Source organism: Bubalus kerabau, chromosome 7 (assembly GCF_029407905.1).
Source record: "Bubalus kerabau isolate K-KA32 ecotype Philippines breed swamp buffalo chromosome 7, PCC_UOA_SB_1v2, whole genome shotgun sequence".
NCBI lineage: Eukaryota > Metazoa > Chordata > Mammalia > Artiodactyla > Bovidae > Bubalus > Bubalus kerabau.
The window spans coordinates 118520329-118534119 of record NC_073630.1 but is presented as its reverse complement, the minus strand read 5'-3'; the positions used below and the strand labels follow the sequence as shown (position 1 = coordinate 118534119).

At 52.8% G+C, this 13791-nt stretch overlaps 1 protein-coding gene across 1 annotated transcript in view; it reads right to left on the bottom strand.

The window, feature by feature from the left end:
* Positions 1-4776, bottom strand: part of SH3TC1 (SH3 domain and tetratricopeptide repeats 1) — a 62855-nt gene extending 58079 nt beyond the window's left edge. The window contains exon 1 of the mRNA XM_055589216.1: positions 4673-4776. The gene's annotated coding sequence lies outside the window, so the exon portion shown is untranslated. The remainder of the gene's footprint in view (positions 1-4672) is intronic.
* Positions 4777-13791: the final 9015 nt, after the last annotated feature.

The window sequence follows — 13791 nt, the reverse complement described above, 5'->3', positions numbered from 1 at the left end:
CTTGACAAGACTTCCTTAGCCTTTGCCTTGCTTCATTTTGTACTCCAAGGCTAAACTTGCCTGTCATTCCAGGTATCTCTTGACTTTCTACTTTTGCATTCAGGTCCTCTATAATGAAAAGGACGTTGTTTTTTGGTGTTCATTCTAGAACGTCTTGTAGGTCTTCATAGAACTAGTCCATGTCAGCTTCTCAGGCATCAGTGGTTGGGGCATAGACTTGATACTGAACGGTTGCCTTGGAAACGAACGGCGATCACTCTGTCGTTTTTGAGGTTGCATGCAAGTACTGCATTTCGGACTGTTTTGTTGACTATGATGGCTACTCCATTTCTTCTAAGGGATTCTTGCCCACTGTAGTAGATATAATGGTCATCTGAGTTAAATTTGCCCATTTCAGTCCATTTTAGTTCACTGATTCCTAAAATGTTGATATTCACTCTTGCCATCTTCCACTTGACCATGTCCAATTTACCTTGATTCATGGATCTAATTCATTCCAGGTTTCTATGCAATATTGTTCTTACAGCATCAGATTTTACCTTCACCACCAGACCCATCGTAACTGAGTGTTGTTTCTGCTTTGGCCCAGCGGCTTCATTCTTTCTGGAGCTATTAGTAATTGCCCTCCGTTCTTCCCAGTAGCATATTGAACACCTTCTGACCTAGGGGGCTGACCTTCCACTGTCATATCCGTCTGCTTTTTCATACTGTCCATGGGGGTCTTGTGGCAAGAACACTGGAGTGGGTTGCCGTTCCCTTCTCCACTGGACAAGGTGTTGTCAGAACTCTCCACCACGACTCATCTGTCTTGGGAGGCCCTACACAGTGTGGCTCAGAGCCTCATCAAGTTATGCAAGCCATGATTTCTGTCTAATCAGACAAATCTTAAGTGGAGGCATTTTACAAAGCACCATGAAATTAAAAGACACTTGCTCCTTGGAATAAAAGCTATGACCAACCTAGACAGCATATTAAAAAGCAGAGATATTACTTTGCCAACAAGGTCCATCTAGTCAAAGTTATGGGTTTTCCAATGGTCATATATGGATGTGGGAGTTGGACCATAAAGAAAGCTGAACACTGAAGAATTGATGCTTTTGAACTGTGGTGCTGTAGAAGACTCTTGAGAGTCCCTTGGACTGCAAGGAGATCCAACCAGTCCATCGTAAAGGAAATCAGTCCTGAATATTCACTGGAAGTACTGATGTTGAAGCTGAAACTCCAATACTTTGGTCACCTGATGTAAAGAACTGACTCATTGGAAAAGACCCTAATGCTGGGAAAGACTGAAGGCAGGATGAGAAGGAGACAACAGAGGATAAGAGGATTGGATGGCTTCACCAACTCAATGGTCATGAATTTGAGCAAGCTCTGGGAGTTGGTGATGGACATGGAGGCCTAACGTGCTGTAGTCCATGGGGTTGCAAAGAGCTGGACACGACTGAGTGACTGAACTGAATCAGACAAATCTTAATTGAGGGGCATTTTAGAAAGCACCAAACCAAAAGTCCTCAAAAAAATTAAAATAAGGAAAGTCTATACAGGTGCCTAAACTGATACAGGTGACCAACAGGCACATGAAAAGATGCTCAGCATCATAAATTATTAGAGAAACGCACCTCAAAACTGCAATGAGGTATCACCTCACACCAGTCAGAATCAGTTCAGTTCAGTCACTCAGCCGTGTCCCACTCTTTGTGACCCCATGGAATGCAATATGCCAGGCCTCCCTGTCCATCGCCAGCTCCTGGAGCTTACTCAAACTCATGTCCATTGAGTCGGTGATGCCATCCAACCATCTCATCCTCTGTCATCCCCTTCTCCTCCTGCCTTCAATCTTTCCCAGCATCAGGGTCTTTTCCAGTGAATCAGTTCTTTGCATCAGGTGGCCAAAGTATTGGAGTCAGAATGGCCATCATCAAAAAGTCTACTAAAAACTTGCTAAATTGGATGTGGAGAAAAGGGAACCCTCCTAAACTGTTGGTGGGAATGTATATTGGTGCAGCCATGATGGAAAACAGTATGGAATTTTCTTTAAAAAGTGAAAACAGAACTCCCATGCGCTATGCTGTGCTAAGTCACTTTAGCTGTGTTTAAGTCTTTGCCACCGTATGGACCCACACTTGCCAGGCACCTCTGTCCTTGGGATTCTCTAGGCAAGAATACTAGAGTGGGTTGCCACTTCCTACTCCAGGGGGTATTCCTGACCCAGGGATCAGACTCGCGTCAGGCAGGTTCTTCAACCACTAGCGCTACCTGGGCAGCCCTAGAACTAGCAAATGACACGGCAATCCCACACTGGGGCATGCATCCAGAAAAAATTCTAATTCAAAGAGATATACACTTCCTTGTTGGTCCAGTGGTTAAGAATCTGCCTGCCAACGCATGGGACATGGGTTGCATCCCTGATCTGGGAAGATCCCACATGTTGCAGAACTATCAAGCCCGTGTGCCACGACTATTGAGCCTGAACTCCTCAGACCCCCTGCTCTGTAGCAGAAGAACCCACCTCAATGAGAAGCTCATGCAGCACAGTTAGAAAGTGGCTCCCACTTACTGGAACCAGAGAAAGCCCACGTGGCAGTGAAACCCAGCTCAGCGAAAAATAAATTTTTAAGAAAAGATACATTCACTGCTGTGTTCATAGCAGTTCAACTATTCACAAGAGCCAAGGGTGGAGCCAACCTAAATGCCTATCAACAGATATGGCACATGCATACAACGGGGTATGACTCAGCCATAAAAGAGAACGAGATGATGCCATTCGCGGCAATGCGGATGACCCTAGAGTGTGTCACACTCAGTGAAGTAAGTCAGAAAGACGCTTACATGTGAGATCTAAATATCGACAGAAACTTACCCATGAAATGGAAAAAGATTCATAGCCACAGACAGTCATCTTGAGGTTGCCAAGGGGTAGAGGGGGATGGGGAAGGGTATAGTGGGAGTCTGGGGGCTAGCAGATGCGAACTATTATATATAGACTGGACGAACAACAAGGTCCTACTGTGTAGCACAGGGAACTCTCTTCAACATTCTATGACAAACCATATGGAAAGGAATATGAAAAAGAATGTGTGTGTATATATATATGCATAAAACTGATTTGTTTTGCTGTACAGCTGAAATTAACACAACACTGTACATTAACTGTACATCAATAAAATAAGATTTAAACAAACAAACAAGGGAAGTCTGGGCACCCGTCCCAGCCCAGGAGCTCTGGGAGACGTGATGACTGACTGTCCCATAGTGTCCTGGATGGGGTCCTAGAACAGAAAACGGACATTAGGCAGAAATGAAGGGAAGCTGAATGGAGCATGGGCTCTCCCTAGTCATAACGAACGAACGCTGGTTCACGAGCCGTTACAAATGCACCAGAGACTGCGTGGGGCTGCAGGGACGCCATGTGCTCCATTGGCAATTGTTTTGGAAATCCAAAACTGTTCTTAAAAAAAAATCATATCTATTTTTTTTTTAAAGGCCCAGTAAGGTGGAACCACCTGGAAGTGTACAGAGAGAACAATTAAAGGCCAAAGACCCTGGAGGGCATGTCCCAGGCCAACTTGCTGTGTGGCCCTGGGCCAGCCTTGGAGCGCCTCTGTGCCATGCCTCCCCCAGCTGCACGAGGACGGCGAGAGCGGCCAAGCCCGGCTGTCCTTGCCATCCCCGGGGTACCAGGAAGACCAAGGTAGGCCTTCGGAGGAGACCCCAGTTCCAGCCACTATGAGCTGGTGGTCTCTAGCAAGTTATTCCACCCTCCGACCTCCCATCCCCCACCCTGGACACCCAGCGCTGGGCCAGGCCCCTCCACGGGTCACCTGAGACTCTGCCTGGGGCCACGCCCGCAGCCCCCTGGGGGAAGGACGAAGGCTCGCCAGGCTCACAGGGCGTAAGGGTCGGAGGTGCACGGCCTCGCCTGGGCCACAAAGCTGACCCCTCACCACCAGTCCATCTGTATGAAGAGTTGGCAATACACCCCAGGACCCGGGGACAGAGCTGCTCCCCCCTCACCCCCTCTGACCCTTCCTTGTCCAAAAGTCCCTCTTGACAGAGGCGCTGTCCCCAGGGCTGCAGGGATGTTGGACCCTGGGGGACTGAGGTGGGGGCTAGGGGATGGAGAGGGAGCAGAGACCCCCCGGGGCTGATCCCCAAGGAGGGCGGACAGCCTTAAGGGTGAGGGACCTGGCCCCTACCCCAGCCCTCCAGCCCCAGGCTTCCACTCCTCTCCAGGGCCACTGGTGCGGGACTCAGCCACTGACTGCCTAGGGACACTCTGCTGACCCCAACACGCATGCTGTCATGTCGCAGATGGCAAATTGAGGCTCAGAGGTGGGTCCCTTACTCGCAGGCCAGGGGCTCAGCCAAGATGGGAATCTCTGGGGCTGCAGCCTCCAGGGCCATAAAGAGGCCCACCCCACCCCCACCGGGGAGAGGTCTGCAGCTCCTGCTTCACTACTGCTGCCTCGAAGCGGTCCAGCTTCGTGGCTCGGCTCGCGGCCCCCTCCTTGGACGCGGGGCTGCTTGAGCACTGCCCCGCATCTCCCCAGCCAGGACGCTTTTGAGGTGCGCGCCCATGCACACCCTCCCCTGGCTTCCCCTGTCCTGACAGGTGACCCTCCGCACTCACGCACGGGGCTGGGGACAGCTTTGTAGGCAGTCTGGAACTTACCCCACTGGGGAAGGGAAGGAGGGAGGCACCTGGGGCCCCACACCTGCCTCTGCTCCTGTTCTGGCCCCTTGCGATGGTCCTGGCCACGTGATGCCTGTCCCGGCAGGAAGGCACACATTTGCAGCAAGCTGGCCCTCCAGGCTCTGATCAGGTGGCCAGGGCTGTCAGCCCGGGTCATTGGCTGCGCCCGTAGCCAGCCCGCCCCGCCAGGAAGGGGCCGGGTCTCCTCCACGACCTTCCTCCTCCTTATCGGTGGTGGGGGAAGTCAGCAATTCCTGGGTTAGCATTCCCCAGCCGGGCGGGGAGGAGCTGCCTACAGGCACGAACAGCAGGAACCTGACTTCCGGACCGGACCCAGGGGATGTGGGGACACCAGGTGACAGGTGCCACCTCTTGGGTGTCCGTGTCTCAGAGGGGTAGGAGGCTGGGCCTTTGGATGCTGGGCTGCTCACAGCTCTTGCTGGGGCCGGGTTTCTGTAGCTAGGAGCTCAGCAAAGGTCCACTGAGCGGCCCCCTGTGCTGGGCCTGGCCACGCCAGCAGCAGGTCCCGAGGCGTCCAGAGGGATCCTGTCCCAGGCGAGCTTCTAACCAGGCACCGGGTGGCCTTGAACCTACAGTTCCTTGACACCAGACCCACCAGGTCAGCACCTGCTGGGGCAGGGCCTAGAAATCTGGATTATTAACGAATCCCAGGTGGCCCTGTCATTGGCAAGGGGCACCCCTGTCCCAAATGATATGTCTTCAGACATCCAAATAGGCGGGCAGAGTCACTGGGGGCCTGTGGCAGACGTGCCCCCCGCCCCTTCTCAGATCCCCGAACCACAGCAGGGCGGCGGCCTTCCAGGACTGACTGTGTGACTTGAGGCAAGACTCTTAACCTCTCCGCGCCTCCCGTTCCTGTCTTTGAAATGGAGGAATGGGAGGTACGAGCCCCGGTCATCAACGCTTGTGAGAATTAAATGTGTTAGTAAGTTTTGAGGGCTCAAAACTAAGCCCTGCCCACAGATATACACACACGCACCCACACACACACATACACCCCCACACACAATATACACACACATACATCCATACTCACAATACATCCAAACACATACACACACCCACACGTGCACATAGACACACGCACACACCCATACACACAGTGCGCCCATACACCCATATACACAACACACACAAGACACATACCTACACCAATACACACAACATACACAATATGCATACACACACAATACACACACATATACACCCATACACACAATGCACCCACACACACACCCATGCACACACACGCATATACATACACACACACCCCCATACACACAATACTCCCACACACACCCATATACATACACACACACCCATACACACACCCATGCTCACACATCCATGCACACACACCCATATACATACACACACACACCCATACACACAATACACACACATACACCCATACACATACATAACATACATGCACATACACATACACCCACACCTATATACATACACACACATATACCCATACACACAATACACACATACACCCACACCTATAACACACACATACACGTACACCCATACACATAGTGCACACATACACGCACACACAATACACACACACAATACCCACACACACACACACTACGCACACACACACCAGATGCGCAGTTGTGTCGGGCACCCTGTGGCTCTGACCTGACGCACGAGGTGCCGTGCGCTGTCCTGGGGGAGAGCTGGCTCAGGCAGGAAGGGCTGGGCCTGAGCCGGCTGTGGGGCTGGACAGGAGCTGGCCGCTCAGTGCCCGTCCGCTCTGAGGTGAATGGGCGAGTGGACGAATGAGGTACGAGGTGCCTGACGCTATCTCTGCTTTGACTCATGATGAGAGTGCAGAGCTCGCCCCCACACACCCTCCGAGCTGACACCTGACGGCTGTCCCTGTGGCCCCTGCCGCTGTCGCCTCAGTCCAGAAACCCGGCTGTCCCCCCGTGCTTCCTTGGGCTCACCGGTCAGGCCTGTCTGAGGCCGGGGCTCTGGCCTCAGGGCCCACGCTGCTGCAGTGTCCCCAAGTGTCAGCCACCCTTGGTCCACAGGCGATGGGCTTAAAGACCTCTGATACATTTTCAACAGTGGGAGTAGAGATTTCACCCTAAACCAGGTATCTGGCTATTCTGAAAGTCGGGACGTCTGAACCTACAGGGCCGTGTTCCCCAGCCGCTCACCAAGGGCCCGCTGCGCCTTCGTAGAGGACACGCTGTCCTGAGGGCACTGGGAGCCCCCGCTCCTGGCTGGCGCCCTGCAAGTGCTGACCTGTGACCCTTGTCCCTAGACCACGGCTTGGCTGCTTGATTTCCAGGAAGCAGCTCAGAGCCTTGGAATTCTCAGTTGCGGCCCCGCCCCGCCCCCAAGCTCCGTCCTGTGGCTTGGCCCTAGGCCTAGGCTGACCCGCAGACCCCATCCAGCGGCCTGGGGAGGGTGCCGGTCCCTGGCCCCAGGGAGGCCAGATCCAGGGCTGAGAGGTAGTTAGGTCCTGGCCGCCCTCCTCGGGGGCCCTTCCCCAGGTCAAGGGCTGGCAGGGACCAGGCACCTGGCTCAGGCTTAGATTCCCAGCACCCGGCCAGGGCCCTTTTCACAGTGGAGACCAAGGCCCTGAGCAGCCCAGTGGCTTGGGCAGACTCTCCCTCCCGCAAGTCCCCAAGCTGGGGTCCCACCTCTCAGGCAGGCGATTTCCCGCCTCTCAGGTCTCAGTCTGGAAGTTCTTTAGTGCTGGAGACCTGTTCCCTGCCCTCCCCTCCATAACCCCACTAGTTTTCTCATGGGTCCCTGTCTTTTCTTTTCTTTTTATCTGCACCACACTGCTTGTGGGATTTTTAGTTCCCTGACCAGGGATTGAACCTGCGCCCCCTGCGTTGGAAGTATGGAGTCCCAACCATTGGATGACCAGGGAAACCCCATGGAGCCCTATGTTTTTCAGTCCTGGGTGCTGCGGGGCAATTCACAGGTCTCTCTGGGGAAGCTACGTTTCCCCATTTGCATATGGGAAGTGGCTGGGCCGGGAGCCCTCTGGGGACCACAGTCCCTGAGCGGATGCCTCCGCTTCTGCCAGATACCCGCCAGACTGCACGTATCACTGCTCCTCTCTCGTGAGCCCGCGTGGGAAGCCCTGACGCCTCTCATTCCTCTCTGAGAACCCCCTCAGCAGCCTCACATCCGTCCCCCTGCACCTGGCTGTGATGGGCTTGGAACTGGTACAGGAACCCCAGGGCTTCCATTATAGGCATGAAAAATGCAGACCATCTCGCCATGGGGACTGTGCTGCGGAAGCCAGAATTCACTTAAAAAAATCACCTATGTCCCAGATTTCTTGTCTTAACCTTTTAAAGACCATTTTGGAAATCTTGCTTTAAAGAAATGAAAGCCAAGTGCAACTTCTTTTTTACCAGCCTTGATCCTGAAGGGTGGGCCAGACCACCCTGGCAATCCAGGATGGAGGGGTATCGGGGGGGTCAGGGCCGTCAGCTGGGCGAGTCTCCCCAGCCTGGAGACGCCCTGGCAAGCCATGCAGAGAAGGGTGGACGGTGGCCTGAGGGGCAGGCATGATCCCTTCTGAGCGAGGAGGACCTACAAGAAACTAGAAGGCTGTAGAAAACGTGTCCCGACAGGCAGAGATACTCATGGTGGAGAAACATAAGCTTGAGTCAAAGGGACGGCACTTGGTCTCACTCCTTCTGGGATAAGCAGTGTGCCCTGCAGCCAGAGCGACGTGCTAACAGGGGCAGGGCCTGAGACTGCCGGCAACAGGCATGACCCCAGCAACAGCAAGGCAGCTTTATATCTGAATCGGAGCTTGAAGCAACACCCCAAGGCCATATGAACGTGGTTCCTGAGTCAGGGTCACGGGGGCTGTCTCAGCACACTCCTCGGACGTCCCTTGAGGCTCCCTCCAGGGCTGGGCCTATCCCAGACCACAGACAGTGGGAAGCTGACGTGGTGGCCGGGTCAACACTGACAACATGAACATATTCTCAAAGTAGCCTGCAAGGGCTTCCCAGGGGTGCTGGGGTGGGCAGCCTTTCCCTTCTCCAGGGGGCTTCCCAGGGGCACTGGGGTGGGCAGCCTTTCCCTTCTCCAGGGGATCTTCCCAATCCAGGGAGCGAACCCAGGTCTCCCGCATTGCGGGCAGATTCTGTACCAGCTGAGCCACCAGGAAAGCCCAAGAATACTGGAGTAGGTACCCTATCCCTTCTCCAGTGTATCTTCCTGACCCAGGAATTGAACCAGGGTCTTCTGCAGTGCAGGTGGATTCTTTACCAACTGAGCTATCAAGGAAGACCAGCAGTAAAGAACTCACCTGCCAATGCAGGAGAAAAACGGGACTTGGGTTCGATCTCTGGGTTGGGAAGATCCCCTGGAGGAGAGCACAGCAACCCACTCCAGTGTTCTTGCCTGGAGAATCCCAGGGAGAGAGGAGCCTGGTGGGTAATAGTCCACGGGGTCGCAAAGAGTCAACATGACTGAAGTCACTTCGCACGCATGACCTGCAAAGCCAGGCCAGAGGAGGGGATTTCAAAACATCGTGGGTGACTGAGCCCAGTTTTGGTTTTGAAAATGCTCTTTCGAGTAAAAGAGAATGGGTCAGAAGAATGCAAAACTGTTCTCTGTGGTCATCAGAGCGATGAGGTTGGGGCCATTAAGTGTTCATTAGACTATTTCTATATTTTCAGGGTATATCACACCTATTATTGAAGATGGCTATTTTCTGATCAGAAAAAGTACAGTGGGTAAGGAAAGTGTCTTGGGATGCACCTTCAGACATGGAGGCCTTCCTGAGCGAGCTTCTGAGCCCGAGGGTGGGCTCCCGACACCACTGTCCTCAGCAGACCTGGGCTCGGGACCCTCAGCCCCCGCCCCCCACTTTTGCTCATGGTGTAGCCCCCCCAACCCCCACTGTGAAGAGGCGCAGGGGTGGGTGAGCCCCAGGGAGGCTGGGAAAGGGGAGTAAGTCTCTCCTTGAGAGGCTTTGAGCAAGTCCCTCCCCACTGGGTCTTCTCCCTTTCCCCTTTCCACGTGAGATCAGATCCCTGGGGGTCCCCACCTTCACGTTCAGGCCAAACCCAGGGGTGAGCCCTGCCCACCACTGCCCTCTAGTGGAAGACTGAGCATGAAGCACCACATGGGTCACCCCTCTGGGACAGGGAGGGGCTAAGACCCCTACAGTGGGCTCAGAAGGAGCGCACCCAGGCTGTGTTCCTATAACCACCTGCCACCACCCTGGTCTTCTCCACCTGTTAAAGCCCCGATTCCTCATCATACAATAGCTCTGCGATTTTACTGACAGGTAATATGTATCAAAGAATATTCAAACTACTGCACAATTGCACTCATCTCACATGCTCGCAAAGTATGCTCAAAATTCTCCAAGCCAGACTTCAACAGTATGTGAACCGTGAACTTCCAGATTTTCAAGCTGGATTTAGAAAAGGCAGTGGAACCAGAGATCAAATTGCCAACATCTGTTGGATCATTGAAAAAGCAAGAGAGTTCCAGAAAAACAAGAGGAACTAAAAAGCTTCTTGATGAAAGTGAAAGTGGAGAGTGAAAAAGTTGGCTTAAAGCTCAACATTCAGAAAACGAAGACCATGGCATCTGGTCCCACCACTTCATGGGAAATAGATGGGGAAACAGTGGAAACAGTGTCAGACTTTATATTTCTGGGCTCCAAAATCACTACAGATGGTGACTGCAGCCATGAAATTAAAAGACGCTTACTCTTTGGAAGGAAAGTTATGACCAACCAGGATAGCATATTCAAAAGCAGAGACATTACTTTGCCAACAAAGGTTCGTCTAGTCAAGGCTATGGTTTTTCCTGTGGTCATGTATGGATGTGAGAGTTGGACTGTGAAGAAGGCTGAGAGCCGAAGAATTGATGCTTTTGAACTGTGGTGTTGGAGAAGACTCTTGAGAGTCCCTTGGACTGCAAGGAGATCCAACCAGTCCATTCTGAAGGAGATCAGCCCTGGGATTTCTTGGGAAGGGATGATGCTAAAGCTGAAACTCCAGTACTTTGGCCACCTCATGCGAAGAGTTGACTCATTGGAAAAGACTCAGATGCTGGGAGGGATTGGGGGAAAGAAGAGAAGGGGACGACAGAGGATGAGATGGCTGGATGGCATCACAGACTCGATGGATGTGAGTCTGAGTGAACTCCGGGAGTTGGTGAGGGACAGGGAGGCCTGGCGTGCTGCGATTCATGGGGTCGCAAAGAGTTGGACACGAATGAGCAACTGATCTGATCTGATCTGATCTGCTTTATTGACTATGTCAAAGCATTTGACTGTGTGGATCACAACAAACTGTGGAAAATTCTTAAAGAGATGGGAATATTAGACCACCTTACCTGTCTCCTGAGAATCCTGTATGCAGGACAAGAAGTAACAGTTAGAATCGGACATGGAACAACAGACTGGTTCCAAATCAGGAAAGGAGTACGTCAAGGCTGTGTATTGTCACCCTGCTTATTTAACTTATATGCAGAGTACATCATGAGAAACGCTGGGCTGGCTGAAGCACAAGCTGGAATCAAGATTGAGAAATATCAATAACCTCAGAGACTCAGATGAGATCAACCTTACAGCAGAAAGGGAAGAAGCTAAAGAACCTCTTGATGAAAGTGAAAGAGGAGAGTGAAAAAGTTGGCTTAAAACTCAAAAATCAAACAACTATCATGGTATCTCGTCCCATCACTTCAAGGCAAATAGATAGGGAAGCAATGGAAATAGGGAGAGACTTTATTTTGGGGGGCTCCAAAATCAGTGTAGATGGTGACTGCAGCCATGAAATTAAAAGATGCTTGCTCCTTGGAAGAAAAGTTATGACCAACCTAGACATGATATTAAAAAGCAGAGCTATTGCTTGGCCGACAAAGGTCTGTCTAGTCAAAGCTATGGTTTTTCCAGTGGTCATGTATGGATGTGAGAGTTGGACAATAAGGAAAGCTGAGTGCTGAAAAATTGATACTTTTGAACTGTGGTGTTGGAGAAGACTCTTGAGAGTCTCTTGGACTGCAAGGAGATCAGACCAGTCCATCCTTAGGGAAATTAATCCTAAATATTCATTTGAAGGACTGATGCTGAAGCTGAAACTCCAGTACTTTGGCCACCTGATACAAAGAACTGACTTATTAGAAAAGACCCTGATGCTGGGAAAGATTGAAGGCAGGAGGAGAAGGGGATGACAGAGAATAAGATGGTTGGATGGCGTCACCGACTCGATCGACATGAGTTTGAGCAAGCTCTAGGAGTTGGTGATGGACAGGGAGGCCTGGTGTGCTGCAGTCCGTGGGGTTGCAAAGAGTCAGACACAACTGAGCAACTGAACTGAACTGAAGGCATATCAGGTGGCTCAGTGGTAAAGAGCCTGCCTGCCAATTCAGGAGACGTGGGTTCTATCAGGGGAAAAGATCCCCTGGAGAAGGAAATGGCAACCCACTTCAGTATTCTTGCTGGGAAATCCCATGGACAGAGGAGCTTGTGGGCCCCAGTCCATAGGGTCACAAAGGGCTGGACACGACTGAGTGACTTAGCACGCTTGCACAGCACATATTAATGGCTTGCAGTGGCGATGCTGTCCCCAGGCACATGGGTCACTCAGGTCCTTGCCTGGTCACCAAAGCAGCTCTAGTCGGTGGGTGTTCTGGTCTCACCCTTTTAGAAAGGAGCTACGAGGAGACAGAGTGAGCCCAACATCACCCAGCTGGTGAAAGGGGTGAGCATCAGTTAAACAGCCAAGGGCTCTGCCAACCCCACTGGCAGGACCCATGGCCAGCCTGGTGCCTGGCGCCCTTTTCAGGGTGACCAGTCATCAGCTGACCAAGTCAAGGAGAGGTGCTGGAGCCATTAGCGGTCTCTGCTCTCCAGACGAGCAGCTGGTTGATGGGGAAAAATGATGACATGGTTGGAGTCCCAGCTCCACCAGATGCCCAGCAAGAGACTCGGGCAGACAGACACGCACTCCCAGCCTGAGTTGCATCTGTGAGGTCAGGGCAGGGGTGCGGAAAGAGACGGCCAAGCCAGGACTCAGGAGGGCAATATCCATGGAGCAGGTCCATGGAGGACAGAGCAGGGGTCCTTCCCTTGGGGACCACGAGTGCCATTCCCTGCTGGCTGCGTCTCACACACTCACCGTTCACAGGAGGCAGGGTGGCGTGGCACAGGGGAATCTCCCCTTGTTCTGACACTGCGCGCTGTGTCTCCTTGAGTCAGACACTTAGCCTCTCTGACCTTCAGGTTGTCCATCGTGGAAAGGAGGCTCACACATGAGCAAGCTCGGAAGCGATCCTTCCCCTTGCCAGCAACCTTCAGAGGAGACCGCAGCCCGGCCGATGTCCCGACTACAGCCTCACAAGAGCCCTGGATCCACAGAAACTGTGTGACGAGAAGTGTTAGCGAGCCGCTAACGTCACATGCTTCCCTGGTGGCTCAGCGGGTAAAGAATCCGCCTGCAGTGTGGGAGACCTGGGTTCAGTCCCTGGATAGATCTGCTGGAAGAGGGATAGGCTACCCACTCCAGTATTCTCGGGCTTCCCTGGTGGCTCAGTGGGTAAAGAATCTGCCTGCAGTGTGGGAGACCTGGGTTCGATCCCTGGGTTGGGAAGATTCCCTGGAGAAGGGAAAGACTACCCACTCCAGAGAATTCCATGGACTGTGTAGTCCATGGGGTCGCAAAGAATGGGACACAACTGAGCAGCTTTCACTTTCACTTTCAACATCACTAGCCCTTGAAGGGCCGTCTGTGTTTCAGTGAGGGGAGGCAGACGAGGTGGTTCAGACCATGGACGGTGGCATCAGCCACACTTGGGGTCTGTGCACCTCTCTGCTCTGCCGTTTGCTGGCTTTGGGTGGACCTTGGGGACGGTCTCTGTTTTCTCATCTGTGGGATGGGGCCAGCAACCTCAGGGGCTGCCAGGAACACAGACAGCGTGACTCGGGTAAAGCACACACGATGCTTTCGCTGGCAGTGGTGCCCACTCCTCCGGGGCCGAGTCTTTGGCAGATGGTAGCTGCTTCACTGGCATCACTCCCTACCCTCATCGGTCTGGAGAGGGAAGCACAGGGAGCCGCA